We start from the raw sequence: 8219 nt of genomic DNA on the forward strand, positions 1-8219 counted from the left end.
AAATAATTTTCTTATTACCTATCTAGTAATAGTAAGTACCAAATAATACGTAAATAATTATAATTCTTTGATAATTTATACATCTAGGATATTTTTCTATCTTTTCCTAAGGAATCTAGGTTAGTTAGAGTCTCTTGCTGTAAGATAACCGATAAAAATAGGCTAGAAATATTTGTTTAGTGTGCGTAACAAGTTCCCTCCGTCTTACATTCGTGATTTGTATGAAACTTTGTGTTAGTATGCGTGAATTATTCAAAATAGAGGTAATGATCTTAATATGCTAGTAAGATTGAAGTAATTTCGATCTCTTATAAAATATCTTTCTCGCACCGTATGATAGTTTTAATTCAATCGTATCAAAATTAATAATCTATTAACATTCTTTCATGCTTATAATTCATTAATTTATTCTATTTTAATAAGTATGTTAAGGCTTTATTCTTATGCATTAGGATTGTTTTTCGTGTGTCGTACGAAACAGCTCATTGGTAATTCCACGATTACTTTCTGGTAACAAGTGTCACAACGAAAGTCTGTCGACAAAAGCTGGAGCTAAGTTCTTCTTCTTCTGAAAAAGAAAAAGTGAAATGTAAAAGACTAACAGATTTTTCTCTTACGCAAAAGGCAAAAACAGATCGAAGATGAATGTCACCTTGAATTTGTTACAAAATAACACCCTAAGATGTTATAGACCTACGTAAAATCAAAACATAAAAAGTTTTCTAATTCTAGTATTATTAATTACAAACCGACTCAAAATAATATGTAGTGCATTCAATTTACCTACATTTAAAAAAAGTTCCCAGAACCAAATCAGTCTAAAGTCTAAACCAATAAGTTTTCCTCACGCTAGTCCTCTACATAATATAATATTTACCGATATTAATTTAGATGAAAAATATCGTATTGAAACTATTTTCTTCTCTCGATGTCACTTAAGGTGTGTGGAGTGCTTTTACACATATTTTATACTTTACTGATATACGGTATATTGCCCTTCCTCATAGAACCCTGTGCTAAAAGTTATAAAATTCATCAAAAACCAATAATAATAATAATAATTCTTTATTTGCATAATGTGTGTATACAAGTTAACAAAATAATTCTATACGAATCAACACATTAGCCAAAAAGGGCATGCAAATTACATTACCTCTATGTCATTATGTAATAATAAAATTCTAAGAATACAGCACAAAATATTTCATTGTTACATTATATTAGCATCTACACAAAATATACATGTCATATACATATTATCTTGTCGAAGTTAAACACAAGATTATAAAAAAAAAGAAAATCACAAATTTAAAAAGTCGGATACAGCATAAAAATTGTAACTAATTAGCCATTGATATAATTGAGTTTTAAAAGGACCGATATTCAACATTTTAATAGTATCGGGAAGTTTATTAAATATTTGAATACACATGGCATGACAATTTTTAGTAAACAAAGTAGTTCCTGGGTGCTTTTTTGTAAACAAGTCTATTTGGATATCGTTGGTCACGGTTATACATTTCCTTGGCGGTGGTGAAAAGATATTTATGCCTCTTTACAAAAATGCTTATTTCGTAAATGTATAGGCACGGCAAGGTGAACAGTTTAAGTTTAATAAACAGCGGTCTACACGATTCGTAAGGACCTACCCCACAAATCGCACGGATACATTTTTTTGTGCAATAAATGCTTTTTGGATGTTTACGCCATTACCCCAAATTATAAGACCGTATCTCAAGATAGATGCAATATGAGCATGGTAAGCTGACAGTGTGGTACCTAAATCTGTAATTTTTCGTAGGCGCCTCAGGGCATAAACAAATTTATTTACTCTACGACAGACCTCATTTATGTGTGATTTCCATTTAGGTTCATTGTCTAAAATAATACCTAAAAATGAAGTTTCCTTTTTTTCATCCATAATGACGTCATTATATTCTATTTTTAAATTATTACGTAGAACATTTGAAAATGTCATGTAGTTCGATTTAGTTAGATTTATTTTAAGATTATTCATACCAAGCCATTTAATCATTTTGTCCATATTATTTATAATGTCATTGTTAAATTTAATAATATCAAAGTTTTTAATGTCAGATTAAAAAATTATCGAAATATCATCCGCGTATAGAAATATTTTATTATTTGTAACGTCTATAATGTCATTTATGTAAAACAAAAATAGAATTGGCCCCAGGACACTTCCTTGAGGTACACCACACTGGTTAAATGTATATTCAGATTTGTATGTTTCTTTCTCACTAATTTTATTAGTCCGAGTAATAATTACACTTTGTTTCCTATTTTTTAAATATGATCGGAACTAATCTAAAACAAGCCCCCGTATTCCATATGCCTCTAATTTTTTTAATAATAAGTCATGGGACACTATCAAAAGCTTTTGACATGTCAAAGTACAATACTTTAGTCAATGTTTTTGTGTCAATATTTTGAGCAATTGAGTGTGATATATAATACTTGCTAGATCCTCAAGCACAAGAACAGTAACCATCAGTGAGTAGGTACCTACACTACTCACGTAGTACCAGGATACAAAAAAGATAGCAAAGTCTCAATTAAAAATTATATTATATATAAGATTATTAATATTAATAAGAAGAATAGAACTAGGTCTATTCTGAAAATTAATGACAAAGTGATGAAAAAAATATAAATTGATTGCGCAGGCGGCGCCGGTTCCTTCTACGCTCTAAATATTATTCACGTAGAGCAAGCAGCCTCTATTAAAATCATTCTTGAAACCATCTCAGGCAAATTTGCAACAAAATCCACACAAACGAAAATCAAATGGCACCTTTGATTTCGTCAATTTGAGCTGGACATTCCGAACAAACACCTGTCATATTAAAATTTCCGTTCGCAACGTGAAATGAATTCGAGAAATTTGAAATGTCAAATAATGACGTTCGGGACGAAACTTCTGGAACGAAACAAATGGAACCGTTGTAGGAAACTCACGAAACATCGATCGAAACTTCGTTTTTCGTTGAATAAGAGTAGACCTACTGCATCAATTTGTGTTACAAGAACAATGATACAAGAATACGAAATTAATGTTTTTCACATAAGGTCGTTTCGATCCTATTCTCGTTTGGTGTCGAGCATTACAGTAGCAAGTTAATTAAGATTATCTCTGCTATATTGACGAGTAAGATCGCTTGCTACTCTTATGGATACAATAATATTAAATTATACTCCTTATTCGATTTATCTCAAGCCTGTTTAAAAATCATCAGTAAAAGTTAAAAAAAACTTCCACAGATCAGTAACGCGTAACCAATCAACGCGATAAAGTACTAGTAATCTTTAGGTACGGCAACTTTCGTTACATACCATTTGGATGTGTAACATTTGCACGCGAATAGCGCGCGACACGCGATGCTAGGCGCATCGCTTCACAGAGTTAACGCGCTTCGAACACGCTGCAGTTCTGTCTCGGTTGAATATTGGCGCGAATAGTTCACTCGGGTGTGTTTAGTGGAAGTGTGTTAAATATAACAGAACATAGACAATTGTTGGTGAGTGCTCAGGTTTTTTATCTATGGCAGATTAAATCGTACTTACTCCGAATATAAAAGAGATCTAATTCTTATCGAAAGATCGTTCATTTGAAATTTTAAGTCAGTATTTATTTTTATTCAGGATTTTCACTTATCTGCAAGTTTAAAAACCTTCACACCCTATTATGTAAATAGTATTTCTATATTTTTATTTCTAACAAACCTACATAAACATTATCAGAAAGGCACTTCAATATTAAATGTAGGGCTATTGAATAAATATCAAAAAATATACTTTTAATTTAAATGAATTGTGCAAAAACCTCCGTTCCTAATTTCCCGGGTGTGAGATATTTAAATAGTTACATATTTAGCTCATACAATAACCTAGTAGTTAGGTAGACATTATTCATTCTCCTTGCCACAATAATGTCAAGCTTTACATAGAGTAGGTGCGTTATTTAGTTTTCTACTTCCTTTCTCTATAATGTTAAAAGTATCGATCAAATATAGTATTTTTCAATTTAGGAAGACCATGTGCTACCACAGGAGAGATGATCGATCGAAGAACATGACCTTCCTAACTGTTGAAAAAAGAGACAGAATACATTTGACATTTGACGTATTGTTATTACCGCCTCTGTGCTTGAAATTGTCAGGTCGCACTCCTATAATAAAATAATAACCGAGTAAGAAAATTTTATAACGGAAATACCTGTATTTTAAGTAAAAAAAAAATGGAAAAATTTAACCGCAATCTAAAATGAGCGATACGAGATTGATATCCCATTTTTTCCTAGGCTGAGTCTATTGATACGGGTACTTGACAAATAATTTATTATTATTCGTACAGAAGTCGGACGAATCATTTTATTTTAGGCTGTTGCTATTCGTCCGGCAACAGGACGAATGAATTTAATTAGTAGTCCGATTATCGGATTAGAGAAAAAAAAAGACATCATTGAATGAAATTTGGGTTAAAACTTCGTATCCCGTAGCACGAATTATAAGGTTATAAATATTTAAATTAATAGAGTTTTAGTCCACGATAATAATGCTACCTACCACTCTAATTACAAAAAATTAGAAAAATGCATTATAACCTAACCACAAATTATGAAATTTTTAAGGGTTGGACATTTTTATGGGGAGGAAAGAAAGGGAAACGCCTAGAATTCGTTTCTGGCACTCGCCCGCCGCTCCCGCGGCACGCTACGCTCGGCACGTGCGTTGTTTTCGCTGTTCTAACATAACCTAACCTAACCAATTTTTATAAATCATAGATAGAGATTTGATCCACGTTTATAGTGCTACTAATCTTATTACAATACACAATTTTCAAGAAAATAACGAAAAAAAATTACAACCTCTGAACGGATAAACACGTAAATAAAACACAGATCATAAATTTGAATAGGTAATTAATAAATCAGACAAATGTGTTATGATAAGTTTTTTAATACATAAAAAAGGAATCATAAAATAAAATAAAAAAAACACTTTCCGACTGAGCTTGGTCATGAAATAAGTAAATAAAAATTCACAGAAATGTAGAAAAAGTTTTACGTTTTAATTAATAAATGTACGAATAAATATAATTTATTCGTCCAGTACCCATACAATGAGTCACTTCGTTTTTCCTACATGTGACATTTCAAAAACGGTCTATGGCGTTTTCTCGATGGATATAGAAATTAATATTGATTTATGTATTGAAATATTAAGTCAAGTAAGTATTGATAGCGATCCTAAATATGATCAAATGATATATTTAATTCAATTGAAACTAAACACACGGGTTTATTATAATGATGTCAACACAAATACATCATACAACAAAACAGTAGGTAACTAAGTGTGCCAGTAAGTAGTTGTTGACTTGTTCAATAAAATGAAATGTTGTAAAATAAAACCCGCCAAACTCAGACTTCTAATGTAGATTACTTGATAGTAGCTGGTATGGCACGAGAGAAGATTGTTTGATAACAGACTTTTATACTTGTTCTACACTTTGTTCACTTTCTTCATCAATATATATAAAACAAAGTCGTGTTAGTTACACCTTTTATAACTCAAGAACGGCTAGACCAATTTTTCTGTTGTTAGATTTTTTGGATTTCTCTTAGTCCGGAATAGGATAATCTATATATGTATATATAAATGAATTGCTATTCGTTAGTCTCGCTCAAACTCGAGAACGGCTGTACCGATGGGGCTAATTTTGGTCTTGAATTATTTGTGGAAGTCCAGAGAAGGTTTAAAAGGTGAATAAATAGCAAAATGCTTGGAATCAAATAAAAATTACATATTTGTTTTACCTTAGATATGTCCCCCGTGGTTCAGAAATCAAATTACTTATTTATTTATTTATTAATGTAATCAACAGCGTACACAACAATTATTTTTACAATCTTAACCTAGGTTTTACATAAAGCCACAAAGGATTACATAAATTTTAAATTATAAAAAGTAATCATATATTAACAGAATAGACTTAAAAATGTACTATATTATATAATAACAAATAAAAGGTTACAATAGCGCGCGCGTGTGTTTGTGTGTGTGTGTGTCTGTGGCGTGTGTGTGCGCGTGTGTGTTTGTGTGTGAGTGTTGCGTTACCTATTATAACTATTAGGTTTGGGAACGTGCACAAGGCGCGTGTGACGCGATCTTAAAGATTGAGCGTTTAATGAAAAGGCTGACAGTAGACTAGGACAGGAGCCACTCAAAATTGCTTGCAGAAGTAACATGTCACTTTGATTCCTTTTTTGTTCCAGTGTGTCGATACCATAGTGAGAACACGCTTCCTCATAACTGTTGAATTCTTTAAAAGTTAAATATTTAATAAACTGTCTCTGTATGGTTTCAAGCCTTTCGATATGTATAATATATTGGGGTGTCCAAACATTACATGCGTATTCAAGAATACTCCGGACGTACGCAAAGTAAAGTGTTTTTATACATTCCATATTACTGAAGGAACGGGTCACTCGTTTTATTATATTTATTTAATATTTTTGTGTCGTCAGCGAACATTAAATACTGTGCAAGGTGGAAGCAACTTCCAATATCAAATAGGTAAGCGTTACCTGTGGTACTCCTGAGGGTATAATTACAAAGTTACTTCTAGCACTACCCGTCACAACTGCTTGCATATGGTTCTTAATGTATGAAGTAAACCACCGAAGTAAGCTCCCATTTACCCCTAGTACGCTTAGTTTTTGCAGTAGAATTACGTGATCTCGTCGGTCAAATGCTTTTTCGAAATCCGTGAAGATCATATCCACTTGATATTTCTCGTCCATGCTCTGTACTACGTAATCCGTAAAAACAGCTAAATTTGTAACGGTAGAACGGTTCTTCATAAATCCGTAAATTAATAAGAATAGTTTCAAATTAATAACTAATTAGAATTTTTTCATTTCTTTCAACTGTCTGTGAAGGTAATAAATGAACTTAAACTTAATTTTAGCTAACTATAGTTGGTAGAAAAACTCTCTATCAGATTATTTTTATGTAGGTTGATAAATCTTAAGTTTTGTCACAAATTGAATTTCGCAACTATAATATTTGACATTTGACAACCAATTATATCAATTATATATTCAAGTTGTGTGCTATTTTTACACGCTTTTAATTTTTCGTAACGTTTCACCTGTATGTATGTTTTTTTGTAACCGACTGACTCATTTGGGCGCGATTTTGACCCACTTTAAAGGGCCAGATTTCATTCAAGCAAATATTTTTATTTCCAATATTTGTTTTGTATGGACATATTTTCTATGAGAGAATTTATTGACGCACGGTTTGGCAGTTTTGCTGTGAAAAAATTTCATTATGTCATAAAAAACATTATTTTATATATTATATACAGAACAACGTCTGTCGGGTCAGCTAGTAAGTAATAAAATATCAAAAAAATCACGAAAATATAATATTATTATAAAAAAAAATATTTTCTGAGACATTTTGATGACATCTCGAGAATAGAAAGAATTCAATGAAGTTTTTTGTTAGTTTCACGCTACATGATTAATAAAATACAACTGACAGTGCACGTCATGTTATTCAAGTTGACTGGTTGGTGTGTTTGTTTCGAGTTTCTGTTAGCTTATTTTGCCGATATTATCATTAACAATGTCACGACCAAGACGATCAAATTATTCCCGACAAAGACGTAATGCAACTAGGATTCGAAACATTGCGAATGAAAGGACTGAAGAAGAACAAGAAATTGCAGGTGAAAAGAACCGCGTTAGTATGGATCGACTTCGTGCTATGAATCACAAGAGCAATGCGAGGCAGCCCGTAAAACGGATCGGCTGGCAATACGAAATCGTCCAGTAAAACCTCAGAGATCAACAACTAGATAATTTTCGACGCACAAGAAGAAATTTATGAAGTACTGATTTGAATCGAGGAGCATTTCGATACGATTGCAGTACTTATTATTGTTTGAGAGTGGGAAACTACCGAATCACGACATTTTCTAGCAAAAACTCAAAAATACAATGTTTGTTTCTAAATGACCCCATTTGGGGCAGACATTATCTAAGAACGAGAACATTCAAGGTATTTATTTATTTATTAATATACTTACACACAATACAGTAGAAGAATAACATACTTACTATACTTATTCCTGTGTATTATGTATGTTAATTCTAAAAAAAGTGTTTATAAATCAGTAATACGGAC

The sequence above is a fragment of the Leptidea sinapis genome, chromosome 25 (genome assembly GCF_905404315.1).
Source record: "Leptidea sinapis chromosome 25, ilLepSina1.1, whole genome shotgun sequence".
Lineage (NCBI taxonomy): Eukaryota > Metazoa > Arthropoda > Insecta > Lepidoptera > Pieridae > Leptidea > Leptidea sinapis.